The sequence below is a fragment of the Octopus bimaculoides genome, chromosome 13, assembly GCF_046866305.1.
Source record: "Octopus bimaculoides isolate indiv1 chromosome 13, ASM4686630v1, whole genome shotgun sequence".
NCBI classification, from domain to species: Eukaryota; Metazoa; Mollusca; class Cephalopoda; order Octopoda; family Octopodidae; genus Octopus; species Octopus bimaculoides.
In genome coordinates this window covers 3,581,763-3,600,031 of record NC_142940.1, presented here as the reverse complement: position 1 = coordinate 3,600,031, position 18,269 = coordinate 3,581,763, and positions in this window count along the sequence as shown.

The window sequence follows — 18,269 nt, the reverse complement described above, 5'->3', positions numbered from 1 at the left end:
GAAATAGTCCTCATTTTATCGACCTAGAAAGGACGAAAGGTAAAGTAGCCCCCAGGGGGATTTGAACTCAGAGTCGAGAGGCGAATGAAACGCGGCTAAGCATTCTGCCATCTCTCCACATTAATCCTCCCCCTCACCTCTTCCTCTTTCTTCTCCTCCTCCTCCTTCTACTGAATGATGATGATGACGACGATGACGACAACGACGACGACGACGACGAGGACGACGACGACGATGATGATGATGATGATGTTGATGATGATGAGGACGGAGGGGGAACAAGGCTAGTAGGCCAGATATTGCTGTCAAGATCACGAAGGAAAAAGGAAAAAACGTTTTTCTAACCGACATATCAGTTCCAAAAGATGACAATATATCTCTAAAAGAAGCTGAATAACTCGAAATTCAAAAGATCTAGAAATAGAGATAACTCGAATGTAAAGACAGAAATAATCATTATAATAGGTATATTAAGCAAGATTAAAGAAAAACGTATACAGACAAGTAAATGACCAAAACTCCAGCATTTACGGTTATACATATATATATATATATATATATATATATATATATATTACTAAAAAAACCTCACACATTCTGCGCAAAGCAATTTCAATACAATGAAAATAGCACAGCGTGTAGCCAAGACACTCAGAGCACGGTAGAGCTTTGAAAGCACGTAATAACAATAAAACTACTGATTAACAACAACGACAGCAATAATAATAATAAATGCCCTCATGCAAAACAAGGCACTGGTTCTCATGGCTTCCGATCTTAACAACTGATTGGAAGTGTAATCATAAACATGTTTTTTGCCTTGGTATAAAAGACAGGCTACGGCAAATATTGTGCTCAATACCACAGAGCTGCTTGTCAATTGTTTGACCTTAAAGAGTTGAGCATCCCCTGGTGGCTGACAATAATCGTATGTCTGATCACGAGCAGAAGTAGGGGGGGTGGAATCATAGCCAGGTATTGAGAGGAATTCTTCGGTGTTTGAATAATTCACACGCATGGGTATTTAGTTCAACGTCTTTAAAGAAACCTTATTCATGGCCCTTTTGTGCGGGGTGGGCTACTCACCCTTTAGAAATTCTAAATGGGCCCCCAGATGCAAGGTCATGCGCTACTGATCTTGATATGAGATCACCATTTCGCGTACAAACTGTTGTGATGCATGTGCCTTGTGTACCCTGATCAGGCAGGTAGGCATGATGGATATAATGGGCTTCTTATATTTTAACCCAAAGTCACTTTGATGGCATGCACTGCTCTCTCACCCAATAATAATAATAATAATAATAATAATAATAATAATAATAATAATAATAATAATAATAATAATAATACTGTGAAATATCACGATCCAGAAGGAGAGCTAAGGAGACTGTAGAAGAGGAAGAGGATTACTCCCGTATTAATTGGTGCACTTGGCACAATACCCAGAATACAGCCTAAAAGACTGGAAAAAAATTGGAACTGAAATTCGTAAGAATTCTAAGAAACATTCTTGAGATATGAGGAGACTTGTTGTCGCCAAACCTCAAGATGAAATACCTGCTAACTAAATTAGCATGTACTGGCGAAATAACAACAACAACAACAACAACAATAATAACAATAATAATAATAATAATAATAATAATAATAATAACGACTTTTACACTACTAGTACTACTACTACCGCTACTATTATTGCTGCTTTTCTCTCCACCTCTTCTCCCTCCACCTGCTCCTCTTCGTCTTCCTCATCATGATCTTCCTCGACAGTAAATAGCATCAGCTCTATCATCACCATCATCAACATCATTACCACTAGAGCCATTACCGCTGTCTCAACTACTCCACCAATGGCACCACCACCACCACCGCCGCCACCGCCGCTGCCGCCACTACTAACATCAACACCATCATCAACAATTGTATATCATAGACACATCGTCGTCGTCGTCGCCGCCGCTCTCATCATCAGCAGCAGCAGCAGCACCATCATCACTGCCATTTTGCACCTTCAACGTTAACCTTTATGACAACTCTGCCACGACCACCAGATCAAATCCTTCAACACTAATACTATCACCTCATCGAACCTCCTGAACACTTACGCCGCCAAAATTAATTTCACCTCCACTGGAAATACTCTCTCCAGTTCCATGACCATCACCGATGTTTTCGACGAAGATAACTATCACCACCGGAGTCATCCCAAAAGTGGCCAACACCACCGATATCTCCACCATAACTACTATTACTACCGCCAAGACTAGCATCACCACCACTATTACTACTACCATTGCTACCATCATTATCCCCATCATCAGCAGCCGCACCAATAGCAACTCCACAACGATCCCCACAATGAACACCCACCGCCACTGCTATGACCATTACTGTAAACACTACCACCACTATTAACGGGCGCTGCCACCCAAAGAACCTATGGAAAATCCATCATCATCACCACCAACAATAACACCGACTCAAAGCATAGTGCCAAAGCTACAAATACCACCATCACCACAGTAAGAACCACACAACCAGAAGCACCATTACCTCCATCGCTACCACATACAGCCACGTCTTAAATACCAATAGTCACAACTAACACCACGTCCTATATCACCAACTTCAATACCAATACTGATATCTCCCGGCAACAACTGACGCCACACCTCATAATTACCAACACCACCACCACCACCACCAACACCAACAAACAGCACACTACCACAACACTACAACAGCCACTATACAAGCAGCAGCATTTCTCAACGGTGCCAACATCATCACCAACACCAGACCTCACTACTACCAGTACCACCACCACCACCAACAAGAACCCCACGACCACCACAGTCACCACAACCAACCCCCAACCTTAATGACACCAACACCCCCACGAATAACACAACCCCACCACACGTACCTACCAGCATCACCCTAACCATCATGCTACTATCATACTCTTTGACTATATACCATTCACTTTGAAGTGAATGTATATGAAACTAGCGAACACATGTTACAGTTTAGTATATAATTATAACTTCAAAACTGCTATATATCACATGCATCAGTGAAAATTTCAGAGCTGAATCTAATTCAAGTCAGAGCAATGCTGCTCTTTCTACATAAACCGAATAGGAAGTCTTTTAAGCAGAACCGTAGAAGAGAGTTAAGTCATTTCTAACTAAATGTCTTTAACAGGCAAACGTATTGATCTTGTGTTAACTGGACCTAGAAACGTAGTGGTGCCTCCTTCTATGTGTGTGTGTGCGTGAGTGCGTGGATGCGTGTGTGTGAGTGTGTATAAGTGTGTGGGGGGGGGGGGGGGTATGTGAAAAAGGAAGCGGGTGGAGCTAGAAGAAGTAGTTCTTAGGTGGAAAATTCCCGTTTGATAGTTTCTTACCAAAGGAATTATTAAGCAGAAATAAGATCATATTATGCGTGTTTGTATGTGTTTATGTGTGCGCATGCGTGTCTCTCTGTAAATACATACATACATACACAATATACATATATACATATATAGATACACACACACACGCAAACATATATATATATATATATATGCATATATATGTGTGCGTGTGTGTGTGTATATATACATGTATATGTATACATATATGTGTGTGTATATATATATATATATATATATATATATATATATATATATATATATACCATCAAACAGTTAAAATGCTCATATACTTACGTAACTGAACAAACAAATTATGGCGGGCGAGTATTCGTGTAAGTGTGGGTGAGACTGTAAAAGCGCGCCGCGCGTGCGTGCATTGTGTCGGTGGATTAAATACTATTTGCAAGATATACGATTATTATCATGTTTATATCTATACATATACACACACACGCGTTTTATAAGTATATATATATGTATATATATATATATATATATATATATATATATATATATATATATAGTGTACTCATTTTTGTTTTATTGAACTATATCTGTGTGTGTGTAAGTATGAATGGATCTGTGTATGTTATATGGGGCATGCGACATCATTCCATACATAAATGAAATAAATCTCTAAGAAGATTAAACTCGAAAACCGTGGTATATGATATATTATGCATGCATATATACATACATATGTATATATATGTGTGTGTGTGTGTGTGTGTGTAAATATATACATATACACACATATATATACATATGTATCTATACATATATAATATATATATTTATATATAAATATATATATATACATACGTATGTATATAAATATGTCTGTGTGTATAGATATGGATATTAATGCATGTACGTATAAGTTAATGTACGTGACAGATGATTACATTTCCAAAATTCAGCTATTAAATATTTTCCTTCTTTCAACTTTTTAGTACTAAATGGCCGTTCGAAGTCATGACCAGTATAATTTCGACCCACCCGCTCCCTCAAAAATACAATTGTGGTAAGAATCTGAACCGCTAGACATTTAATAATGCCAACAGTTTGTAATGTAGCTGGTCACATGATCTATGCTAGCAAATGAAAACCAAGATTAAGCAGCAATTCTCTTGGCCTTTCTGCGTTTTATAATTCCTTCTAATAAATTGGCAGAAGGTCATTGAGTGTACTACTATGTATCTTGGAAAAGAAACATGAACTTCATTTGAATATCTAAACTCTACAATATGTTTTGCGGACGATTGTTTCAATTTTGCATTTCTAAATTTGTATAGTAATGTGGTTATAGAGTTACATTTGTGTTTTGATATTCCTTTGCAAAGTTGGTGCAAATTTGCATGGCACACCCCTGTGAAGAAGCTTTTAATGACCAATGTAATCACGAAATTTAATCAAGATTGTGCGTGGGTCTGTTATTCCAGACATTATATGTGGATCTTAGGCATAAAAGATAAAAATATCTTAACTTCAACTGAAATATTTTCTAATTATTGTACAGCATTATTCCGTTACTGCACTATGCACTTATAACTAGAATATGTTTCTTTGCACTACATCATGAAGTGGTAAATAAAAATATGACACAAGATTATTATTGGATAATGTAAGTTTAGGCAGACGAATTTCCCACAACAATGAAATATAATTAATATTTTGTTGTTGGGGAAAATGCCTTATTCAAATATTCATAAAACATCACGACGACAAAAAATACACAAACGACTCACTTTAGTCAAAATCATAGTTCATTTATGTATAGATTTCCGGTCAATTATCGGTGATCACACATGTTGACAAGTATACATATGTGATATTGAACATTTAATATATATGTTTTAACGTTTGAGTATATTAGCGTGTGCATCTACGTATGGGCAAAAAAGACTGGAAATATTGTTACAAGAAAACGGAAATATTTCGAGTAAGAAGCTCATCAACAAAGGAAAACAGTAAAAAGATATATCAAAGACATTCGTGGGTAGACGGTATCTATTACGGAATATAAGGGAAGCATTTGATAGTGCATTCTATCAGAATTAATAAAGTTTTCGCCGAAATATATCTTCTAACATCAAATTTCTCTATACACATCCATCCATCCATACACCTTATGAGATAGTTTCGTCCTACGAGCCTACAAAATTTAAAGGCGAATGAAGTTGAGTTATATATGTGTGTGTGTGTATAATATTTAATCGTAGGAAGTTATAAAGTAACTCAAACAGCCAGAGTGTGAAGCCTAGCACTTATCAAAGATGGATGTGAGTCGTGCATGACGCTATTAACTTTTGATTGACTTACTACGATTAATCATATATATATATACGATGGACTTGTATCAGTCTCCGTCTGCCAAATCCACTCATATGGGTTTGGTCGGCCCGAGGCTATAGTAGAAGACACCTGCCCAAGGGGCCACGCAGTGGGACTAAAGCTGGAACCATGTAGTTGGGAAGCAAGCTTCTTACCACACAGCCACACCTGCGCCTATATATACATGCATAAAAGTTTTTCTTAGATGATCGGTCACATAGAAACGAACATATATATATATACGAGGGATTGCTGAAATGTTCCTGGCTTAAAGCCTATCACGAAAGATCTGTATGGAGGCCCAACAATCCGAGTTGTTTTACAAGGATTTGAAACACTATTGAACCTCTGCAATAAGTGTATAAATCTGAGAGTGGAATATGTTGAATAAAATCATAATTAACCGATCCTCCTATATTTTTTCATCTAAAGCCATGAACTTTACAGCACTCCTTCGTGTATATATATATATATATATATATATATATATATATATATATATATATATGCCTCATCACTAGACTATTGTCTTTAGTCATTTTATAAGCTTAGCTTTAAGCTTATAAAATAGTATTATTATTATTTACAGAATTGTAAAAATCGGCACTGCCTATCAAAATCATTCGCAGTAAATAAAAAAAGCACATGAAAGTTTGTTTATAAAAACAATTACGAACTAATTATAGCTCTTAAATCTGACAGGAAAAGTATGTTCGCTAGTGTAATTGTTAGCTCACTCGGTCTCATAAAGGGAGTTGTGTCGGTTCGATTCCCACGCGTACGGGAATACCTACTTTTTCCTGTCGAAGTCTTATTTCCCCATTACCAGATTATTTTCTTTAGTCATTGCACGGTGATCCCTATAAGCTTTAAGCTTGTAAAAAATTATATATATATATATATCAAACGTACATGTTGATATGTATGAAACTACTACTTGTTAATGCTTCTCTGCTTGAAAACTCTTTACTATAGCGTGTTAGAGCTTCTGATGTACATGTATATTATAAACTCATACACACACTCACACACACATGTTTAAGTAAATATATATATATATATATATATATATATATATATATATATATATATATATATATATATATATATATATATGTATGTATATGTATATATATATATATGTACATGTATAAGTATACACACATGCCCACAAATGTGCATATTAATACATATGCATACATTATTCGTGTGTCAAACACAACTCAAACACAGTTGTAATTCGAACCGCTACACATTTATGTAATTTGTCTACTATATTTCGCCATTTTTTAGTATGATTTTTAAGCCCTTTTCTGTCTCTTTCTTTTCCACTCTCCCTTTATCTTCCTCCCTTTTTGGCTTAGCTTTTGTTTGTGTTCGCGGTGTCTTTCATGGTCTGTTTCACTGTTTCACCGTTTTTATTCACTGGAACAGTGACTGGAACTTTAAGATTTGCTACTTAGATTTATTTATTGAATATATTTCACCAAGAATATATTTAATAAATACCACTGAACACCAACAAACGTACATCCCGACCCCCACCACCACTACACATATATACTGGCACGTATCCATATATCATTAATAGTCATATATACGTATATATATATATATATAGATACAATTTACAAAGGCATCCACATCCACACACACACGCACAAGCTTATATATATATATATATATAAATGTATGTGTGTGAATATATATATATATATATATATATATATATATATATATGTATGTGCATGTATATATATATATATATATATATATATATATATGTGTGTATGTATGTATGTATGTATGTATGTATGTATATCATAAAAGTGAGACAGTGACTACGTGAGCGATAAATGAATAAATACAAACGCAGACATATGTGGACATACTTTTATCTGTAGGTATGTTTGTGTTTTTTCTTATGTGTGCGTACGAGTACATAGTGTACGTCTACGCGCACGTCTGTGCGTGTGTGTGTGTGTGTTTATTTTGTAAATATATGTGCGTATTTAAAGGTGCGATAATATATGTCTTCATACGTAAGGACATGGGAGATTAAACATCAGGAAAATTGCTAATGTATGTATATGTCCGCTGCCTTTCTCTATATGAATGTTAGTGTTTGGGTGTGCGTTTGTGTGAATATGTGTATATACGTGTGTATATATTTGTGAGTGTATATGGTGTGTGTTTCAGTCAGGTATAAAAGTACACCGTGTTCATAGGCATTCGATACGTGCTTGCATATTAATTACTATTCTACCTATTTCTTTTCAGTAAAATGATCGATTCCATAAAGGCAACGAATTTAAGGGCCCCTGTTTTTTACTTATCTAAAATCTCCCGAGCACATATTTGTTTGCAAATAAATATCCACTAAACCTTTTTTCAACAGTGCACACACACACACACACACACACACACACATACACATAACCGCATACATAAATACACTGACATACACATCACACATGCACACACACACGCAGAGAAACACGCAAAGATGAACATACACTCCCACACACAGATACACACCACACACACACTCACATATGCGTAAATATTTCCTCTTTTTGCATCTGCGTTTGGGTTTTTTGTGAGAGTGTGTCTGTGCAGGTGTGCTTACATGTATGTGCGTGCATCATTTCCTTATATATTATTTTCAAGGTGGAATACAGACTATGTTACAAGTGGGTTCCTAAATCTACCCTGCTAAATGTGTTGGAATAATGTCGGGTACTCTAACCTATCCCGATTTTTGCACACCCTCACCGTCCGTGTGAGTGATTTCCCTAATACCATTTTCTTTACAATATTTATTAGACGCATTTTGGAGCAGCAAAATCGGGCACATTTTTTCTTTTCCCGAGAATCTGTAGTCACTCTGCCCTTCATATTCTTTCTTTGTTCGGGATGATGCGATCGACATTCTGTGGAAAAGCAGTTGACCAAAACGCAAGAGTATGTATTGTAATGAGTTACTTTATACCGATTCTCAAGAGCGTTCAATATATGGCATGGATTTTACTAAATATTGTTATTAACGTTTTGACGTCGAGTTGCGATACTAAATGTTTTACCGGTGCTACATCTTTAGACTTTGGTTTTCCGACTTGGTCATGTCTGACCTGTGGCTAAACAATAACTATGAAGTTGCTGGTAGAAAATATGACAATGATATTGAGAGAAATGAGATAATACGATATATGTTTGAAAATATATTTACTACATCCATACATTCTTACTGATAATCACTTATATTCAGATCAAAAATGCATACACATGTAGCTTTATGATACTTCAGGCCATAACGAGCATTGTGTCCTTATATAAATATCAGTTATATACTATCCTTTTTTCATAATTATTTGTATAACACCTGCACAATGTAAAAACTTTTACATTGCAATTATTGTTTTGTGTATAATATATTTTCCCATGATAACTATGTATCGGGGGTGTAACAACTGGTCCATCGTGGGATCAATGTGTTTGGTAGGGACGTATATTATGCTGGCTGATCCGGGGTAGTATACACATATTCATGTTATATTGTTATCAGAAATTACGTGTGAATCTCTCCATTTATATTAATAATTAGTAAATTAATGTTGAAATCCAAGCAGTGAAAACATAATTATTTATTTAGAGTTAATTTGATTTAATTTTTTTATAAAGTTCACCTCACTATTCATCTGGTGACGTTTGGTTAAATAAGTTATCTCTGTCAGATGAATATTCCCAAACCCACAATTATTGATTGATTAATTTCCGAATAAATGGAACAAGGAATATCAGTTTAGCTCGCCGTAAATGAATTCACTAATAAATACGCAACAATAAATATCTAAAGAGTAGGAATGATTTAAGGGTTCGTGATTAGCTCTGGTTTCATGGTGTTAGCTGCAAGAGGACGTAGAACACTAGTCTGCCACTGGTATATATTCCCAGATAACGTTGGACTTATTCACGATATTCGCATGAACTGAAGCAATATATTATCACATTTCTGTCCAGAGACACCGGGACATTTATTAAGTAAATTCGAAATCATAAATTTAAATGTAGATATTCAAATACATTTATCCAGTAAGCCGTTCAATTTCTGTTGATAAATTCAGCTGCTAATGAGTGACCCCAGTTTATAATCTAGCTTGAGTACGTGTATGACAAGCACACAACAGTTCAAATGCTGAGGATTAACGCATATATTAAACAAGATATGTCAAGATCTCAGATATACAACGCAGCCAAAAGAATTATGTAAAGCTTAGTCAGCAAATAACATAATTCGATGTCTTGTGAGAAGTCTCTGGTAAATGCTACGCAGGCAAATATGCTACAATGCAGAATAGTGTAAAGTAGAACTTCTAGAAAAATCAAAGATCTATGGAGAAATGGAATCCAACCACTGAAGCATTAACATAATAAAACATTGATGTATGAAATAAACAGGACATTCATTTGCTTCTAGTTCTGAATAACAAATTTCACATTATATTTAATTCTAGAAGTGGGGATTATGATGTGTACATATATGAATAGCAATAAAAAGCCAAATTCGTCTTCACTACTAGACACTTTGGTGAAAATAAATGGCAAGAAACCAATATTAGATAAAGAGCTTAGAGATGAAAATTGTATTTCTATCCTAGGATCTGAATGCAGTGAGATTGAGCAATTTGGGTTTTGTTCCAATACAACAGACATTACAACAAACTTGTCATTGGAAAAATTTCAAGAAGAAAATGCGGAATAAATACAAACTAGATGCATTCAAGAATAAATGTGAGACAACTTAATTACAAGACAACTTAATGATGATTTAAAATTCATTTTTCTGTAGACTTCAGGCACATTGGCAGAATGACGTCACCAACATTAACTGGATCACTAACATATGATAAGCTGTAATAAAAAAAAAGGTATAGTGAAGACATTTGCCTAAAATTTGCCTATTAAGTAAATGTTATATGTATATGGATGTGTATGTAAGTATATATATTTTTGTGAATTATACCCAAATAGGATATTATTATGTTGCATATGTTCAAAATATGCACAGAATATGTGTCTAATATGTAGTATTGTTAACCTCTAGTAGGAAGTTGTGTCTTTCTTGTTGCTTGCTTTTTGTTTGTTTTTCGTTTCTTTAAGCTATGGATCTGAAGAAACCAGTCATGTGTTGAACATGACTGTAACGTTGAAGGGAATTCATTTGATGTAAATAAAATATCGTCATTTCTATACATGGAAACCCCACGACAAAATTTTTTATATTTAATAGCTTATGTATTCCAAGCTCAGCAGGAATTCAGAAATTACTTGCAGGTGTAATTTTGATATAAAGAAAAACAGCTGCCAGTTTGCTTGTTCAAGGTGAAACGGAGGTTCAAAGAAGGCACTGAAAAAAAAATCACAGATATTCAAATGATAGTATGCCAGGAATATCAAGGTAGGTCTCACAAAAACCTGTCCAATTCCAATATCATTAAATGAAATGATACGGATTCGAAGTGGTTGAAAATTATTCTGCTTTGGTGTCGTTATGGAGAAGAAGGTGTTAAAATTATCATGAGGAGGAGATAGAAGGGGAGGAGGTGGGTAGAAGGAGGAGGGGAGGGGGAGGGCAGGGGTGGAGGAGGCGGAGAAAAGGAGGAGGAGGGTGGAATGAGGAGGGGAGGTGGAGGGGGAAGAGGACGAGGAGGAGGAAGAGGAGGTAGAGGAGGAGAATCAGGAGGAGGAGGAGGAAGAGGAGGAAGAGGAGGAGGAGGAGGAGGAGGAGGAGGAGGAGGAAGAGGAGGAGGACGACGAGGAGGAGGAGGACGACGAGGAGGAGGAGGACGACGAGGAGGAGGAGGACGACGAGGAGGAGGAGGAGGACGACGACGACGAGGAGGAGGAGGAGGAGGACGACGAGGAGGAGGAGGAGGATTTTGTTATTTATTTGTTCCAGAAAAATTGTAGGAAAATGTTATTGAGGATTAAATTTCAATCAATTTTACCCAATAAGAAAACACGATTTGGAAGCTGGCATTTTCTGCATGATACTTATCTATCATAAAGTGAAAGCAAAATCAATACGAGGAGAAATTTTCATTAAACAAACAAAGGCAAAGCGTTATCACCACTAAATATGTAAGAACCTCTGAAGTTTTAATAAACTTTAATGAAAAAAGTCATGTGAAACTGTCTAACAGACATGTAAATAATTCAAATAGGAAAAATATTCCTCAACGAAGTCATTTTGCGAAAAATTACACAAATCTGTCCCGAGCAGGAGGCCTATCAGTCGGAGAAGGCACGTGACATGGAATAAACAAAGCTTTATATAAGATATTCTATTGTAAAAATTGCCTGGCAACGACGGGCTATTCAGCTAGTATGTGTATACATATATATATATGTATGTATATATGGATGTATATATACTTATATGCATATATGAGTATGAATATATTTGAGTATAGTAAATATAATGAGTGGATATATGTATACATATAGGTATACACATACGGAGATATATTATAAGCAAATAGATATATGAATTATTTATATATACATATATATACGCACACAGACACATAGACACACACACACATACACACACACACACACACACACACACACACACACACACACACACACACACACACATATATATATAACTATTTTGAGTGTAAAACATTAAGAATGTTAAACGTTTAACAAGTATCAATTTTACATAAATTACTTAAGTTTCCTACTCAAATGGTTTCCGTGTCTCATATGACAGCCGCAGAGATTTCCAGGATGTTACAACATATTTATTTACAATACCATGAGCTGCAAATTCTTCGGTAAGTGTTTTACATCCAACAAGAATGACCTCAGAACTGTTCCTGCTATTAAAGAACGTCAATTTCAATCCTATTCTCCCTGTTAATTTTTACTCTCCATACAAAATACATTGTCATTTGTCATTATTCCGTGCTAAGAATTATTTTCTTTACACACACACACACACACACACACACACACACACACAAACACACTTACACACACACAAGCACACTTACACATATGCATATATACTTATATATATATATATATATATATATAAGTGTATGTATAGGGACTGATACGAGCTAAGAAAACAAATAATTGTTATCTGTGGCATGGACTTGACCAACAAAGGCAAATAAGTCTACATTAAATTAATATACGAGATTGATTCTTGGTTTACCAAAATTATCCCCTCTTCCCAAGGAGATTGGTCAATTTCTACGTGGTAGTTGGTTCCAATTATAAAGACGGTTTAGTTATCTCACGAAACTATAGTTATCCAAAATTGTCATGCCATTAAGAAGACAATCTGATTGTCAAACAATTGTTCTAGCTAGTCTTCATCACTCGAATCACTTAGAGAGCTACAACCAAAGAAACGAAAATAAAATGAGCTTACCTATTGGCATGTATCTGAAAAGCAGTCAAAAAATGGCAGATACATTCATATTTGAACCATCCAATGAAATATGAGTTGGACTAAAACGGTATACACACACACACACACACACACATACATACGTACATATATATATATATATATATATATATATATATATATATATATATATATATATATATATATATATATATATATATATATATATATATGTATATGTATGTATGTATGTATATGTATAACTCGTAACAGATGTGTTAAATGCTACTTGATTTCATTTGTTCACTGACGCGTATATATGCGTGTGTGTGTGTTTGCACGTGTGTGTTTGCACATGTGTGCATACGCATATGCATGCGTGTGCGCGCGTGCGTGTGTGTATATTTGTGCCAGCATGTGTGTTTATATGTGTGTTTACGTGTGTGTGTGTATCATCGAAGACAGAAGTAAAATTATAAAGTCAATACTCACCGGATCACATTTGCCTCAAATAATTAGTCATTCACAATATTTGCATGAATGTATATAATTTCAAATGTGTATATAATTTCAAAAGTGTATATTATTGTATGTGAGAGAGATAGTTACAATACTTATACAGTTGCAAAGGAAGACAGTTGCGCCCACGTGGGATCGGTTAAATCATGTACGTAGACACGAACTAATTTTCTCAGAAAACGTTTCAAATTGACTACATGCTACTTAATTACAGATGTCTAAGTATTACTAGGAGTATTGACTATACTACGTGACGTTGCGAGGTCTAGTGGCTTGGGAGTTGGTCTCACGATCGCCAGATCGTTGGTTAGATTTCCACACCGGAAAGAGTGTTGTGTTCTTGGGGAAAACACTTTATTTCATGTTTCTCTAATGTTTTGTGTTGTCCGACGTCTCAAAGAATAGACCCACTATTTCCTATGCTTGTAAAAGGCGACTAAAAGAGATTGAGATAGGATTTGCACTCCGATCTCCTAAGCCATCTCCAACAATGTCTACTCTAACAGAGCATGGGCTGGAAGCGTGTCACCTGAGTGGAGCAAAGGTGACCTCTGCCAAGAATAGGGAACACCAACAAAATGGTGGATGCAATGACGAGCTGTTACAGCGCATTTCCCAATACTCCACGAGTATCGTACAAGGATTTAAAACTTGGTTTTATCCTTTGCTCGGAGGAAGCATTGATTTAATTAAATAAAGTTGTTTCGACACAAATCGGCTTAAAAAATTTCTTCATACTGAAATAAAGCCAAAGTGAATGAATAGTACAACGCGAAATCGAACCTCGATTTCAGATTTTCATGTCTTATCTATATTTTGCTTTGCCACTTTATTACCGATCCATACATTTTGCACTTACAATAATGTACTTTCTGCTTTGTCATTGTTTCTTTTGACATTTCCATATAAAAATCAGCTGTATGGTTTCTATTTTTAATAAGTTACATTTTATTATTCGCTTCTTGCGTTTATGATATAAATACACAATCTCTTTTTCTTCACTTAACCAAAAGGTTAAAAATGCAGAAACACTGCTCTTATTTCTTCAAAATGTTATTACTTACACAATGTGATATTGGGACTGCAAAGAAACAAAAATCACAATTTAAGAAACTGAATATAACAAATCTTTATCTTTGTAGTGAAAGCTGGATATAAACGTTTCTATTATCAAAATATGTAAATATTAATTCTGTAATGTTTCTGAAAATAATTCGAAAGGTTCCCGAAATAAATCTTCAATTTAATGAGTGAATCGCTCCTTAGCGTATTCACAGAGCCTATAAACCATTGTTTAACCTCAGTCTTGTGGATAAATGTCACTACTATGATTATTGCTCAGTAGATATAGCAGTGATACTGTACTGAATACTCTTTTTCCCATTGGTGAAATTTAAAGTCGGTAAAAGTCACTTCACAGCAGGATGGAGGTATAAATGAAATATTATATAATGCAGTATTTCAAATGAGAATCATATTACGTCAATCTGCATACATATGCATGTGTATAATGGGGTTCTGAATGGGTGGATTTGTGATCTGCCATCCACATATATGTGTGTATATCTATCCATCTTTTCTCTCTCTCTCTCTCTCTCTCTCTCTCTCTCTCTCTCTCTCTCTCTCTCTCTCTCTTTCTCTCTCTATGTATCTGTTTGTTTGTATTTGTATATATATATATATATATATATATATATATATATATATATATATATATATATATAGATAGATAGATAGATAGATAGATAGATAGATAGATAGATAGATAGATAGATAGGTGAGGAGATGGAGGGATAGATGGATGGATGAATGGGTGCGTTTTTGAATAAATAGATAAGCAGGTGACTATAGTTCTTTTAATAAAAAATATTTGAAGACTTCTATTTCGTAAGTTCATTAAATAATTTAGTTTCAATTTTCTATTTTCAACGTAGGATGAATTTCAAATTGATATATATATATATATATATATATATATATATATATATATATATATATATATATATATATATATATATATATGCTTCTTAGCGGATGTATGTGAATATAGATGCATTTTACTTACACTCAGACAGCCAAGTGCATTGTGGTTATGGCCTTGCATTCACAATCGGTAGATCGTGATTTCAATTCCTGGAGTGGTTGGTGCGTTGAGCTCTTGAACAAAAAGCCTAATCTCACGTTGTTCTGACGCATGGTGTACGGTGCAAAATATAAACAAATCATTTGTACAGGACGTACGGCGAAAGATGAACGCTCATTTGTCGTCTTCGACGCAAGAAACCATTGTACATATATATATATATATAGACTTTTCCATTTTTCCAGAACGTTAAACCAATAGATCTGCTTGTTTTTCTATCATCTGTCTTCGCCTTTTGTTTTTTGTAAATTTTAACTATGTGTACATATACATTTATATATATATGTATATGTGTATATCTATCTATGTATTTATCTATCTATTCATATATATATATATATATATATATATATATATATATACAGAGAGAGAGAGAGAGAGAGAGAGAGAGAGAAAGAGAGAGATACATATGTAACTGAAATGAATGTATATTTGTATTTGGTGTGTGTTTTTGTATGTGCATGTACCTACTAAATTACTAGTTGATACACAATAAAATGTTCACGTCTAAGCTCGATAACGATCGCCACTATTTCGCTATTCTTCTTATAGCAGAAAAGTTTCTTATTATTCGGGGGACTCTGTCGTTACAGGTATATTACCAGTTTGTTCCCTTCCACTGTTTTCGTATTTACGCACTTAACTCATACAAGTTTATCCATGGCAATATATTGCACGCAAGTCTACATAACAAGACGTTGGCAATGGAGAGATAATTAGTTTTATATTCATTCGTTTAGCTTTCTAATATGGCGGAAAATGATTTCGTAATATGGTTTACTGGAGGATCTTGTCATATCCAAGAGAACATTTATATTCATTGTTCTTTGTACTATAAACTAGAATGAAGCAGTTGTTAATTATAACCTTCTCCGTGAAGTTTAGGAATCGTTTGCGTTTATTCTCAATTAATGAATTATATGACAGATCGTGCATATGTCTACTCTTTCATCAGGTGTCATATTTATCAGCCGCTATTCCATAAAGTGCAACATTCATCTTTAGTACCTGTTTAGATTTTGCCACTCCATTCAGTGACTGCAACTAAATTTTGCTTTAGTTTGTGGTATTGTTTTACATGCTTTTAAAATATATGGCATGGTAAACCATTTGAGAATGAATTATAAATCCGCCTGTATTTGTAGTTCTTCACTGATATAGGTGTAATATTGTTAAAGTATGGAAGGGAATGCCTGGAGATATTTCTGCATACACTATCCGTGGTAAACACAAATCCCATCAGGTTTAATACACTTTCCAACGTTTCGGGTTTATAAATAAAATACAAGTCTAATGTTGTGGACAAACAGAATTGCTTTCAAGTTAAACCAATGTCTTCTGAATCTTTATGTTCTTTTTCTCACAGGAAAAATATGGCCTTGAACAAAAGTAACTCAATGATAGGCATAGAAACCTTGTTAGCAAATGCTCTATATTCTTCTGCTTATTATTCACAAGGGTTTTGATATTAGAAATGAATTTGAGTTGTCTTTCAGATCTTGAGCAATCGCTCTTCTCTCCCTGCATTTCTTTGTCTGCATTCTCTCTTTCTCTCTCCCTCTCTCCCTTTCTCTTGCTCTCTCTTACTTTTGAAGAATGTAAACAAAATCTGCATTAGCAAAACTAGTTTATAAAACTTATTTAACAATATTCCCTGTACTGTGAAATTTCAGATATGGCCCTTCTGCGGAAAAAAAATAGATATTAAGTGTGAGCTCTCGAGTTGTGATGCCTCCTTTAAAGTAAACATCATAACTCTAGCTTCGGCAAATATCGTCTGTTTTTCTTTATTTCTCATCAGTTTTGATAGTCTTCTACAGGTATATCTTTGCCCATATTGTATCCCTAGAAACAACCCTAAAATGTTTTCAAACCTTGTGCCTTCTGTATTAACCTTTTTAGTGTCAGATGCTATTCAAAGCTTACGAGCCACACCTTACTTTCTTTGATTATAATTATTTAAATATCCATAATTCTGTGTAATTTTCTATCTGTAAAAGAAATATAGAAAATGGCCATTTTCTCTTATATCAGTAAGAAGAAATCACCAGAGAGTTGTTGATAATTGGATGAGAGAATTCTCTAGGGATTCTGCTGCCAGATATTATAATGTGATTTTTTAATATATGACATATTTTGAATGTTTGAAAGGAAATTTGGTGTAAATATCCCTTGGGTAGTTGCCAATTATCTTTTAAATTTTCAGACCGTTGAGTTGTCATGATCTTGTTTGGGGCAATTATTACATTTTCTATCATATTTATATTTCCTTTTCCGCTATTCATGTTGTTTGATAATTCTTTCACAACAGTTTTCAATTCGCTTCAAACAAAATCAAAAGAACAGAAATATTAAAATAAGAAACAAAAATAAAATCAAACAATAATAAAAAAATTTACGTTTTTTAACGTTGGCAAAAGGCC